Raw genomic sequence first — 675 nt, 5'->3', positions numbered from 1 at the left:
GTACAAGGCAAGATTGGTGGCAAAAGGCTATAGTCAAAGAGCCGGGATCGACTATGATGAGGTATTTGCTCCAGTTGCTCTCTTAGAAACTGTTAGACTAATCATTTCATTGGCAGCCAAAAGAGTTGGGGGATACATCAAATGGATGTAAAATCAGCCTTCTTAAATGGAGACCTTGAGGAAGAAGTCTACATTGAGCAACCACAAGGCTACATAGTTAAAGGAGAAGAAGACAAAGTCTTAAGGCTGAAGAATGCGCTATATGGATTAAAGCAAGCACCAAGAGCATGGAACACTCGGATTGATAAGTACTTCAAGGAGAAAGGCTTCATCAAGTGTCCATATGAGCATGCACTTTATATCAAAACTCAAAACAATGATATATTGATTACATGCTTATATGTTGATGACTTGATATCCACTGGCAACAATCCGATTATGTTTGAAGATTTCAAGATGGAGATGACAAAGAAGTTCGAGATGACCGACATTGGATTGATGTCATACTACCTTGGCATTGAAGTAAAACGAAGAAGAAAATGGAATCTTCATTACTCAAGAAGGCTATGCTAAAGAGGTGCTTAAGAAGTTCAAGATGAATGACTCAAATCCAGTTTGCACGCCAATGGAATGTGGAGTCAAGTTGTCAAAGGAAGAAGAAGGAGAGAGTGTGGA

At 39.4% G+C, this 675-nt stretch overlaps 1 pseudogene; it reads left to right on the top strand.

The window, feature by feature from the left end:
* Positions 1-675, top strand: part of LOC106312765 — a 29,233-nt pseudogene that overhangs the window by 26,523 nt on the left and 2,035 nt on the right.

The sequence above is a fragment of the Brassica oleracea genome, chromosome C8, assembly GCF_000695525.1.
Source record: "Brassica oleracea var. oleracea cultivar TO1000 chromosome C8, BOL, whole genome shotgun sequence".
NCBI classification, from domain to species: Eukaryota; Viridiplantae; Streptophyta; class Magnoliopsida; order Brassicales; family Brassicaceae; genus Brassica; species Brassica oleracea.
This window is presented reverse-complemented; position numbering and strand designations above follow the sequence as displayed.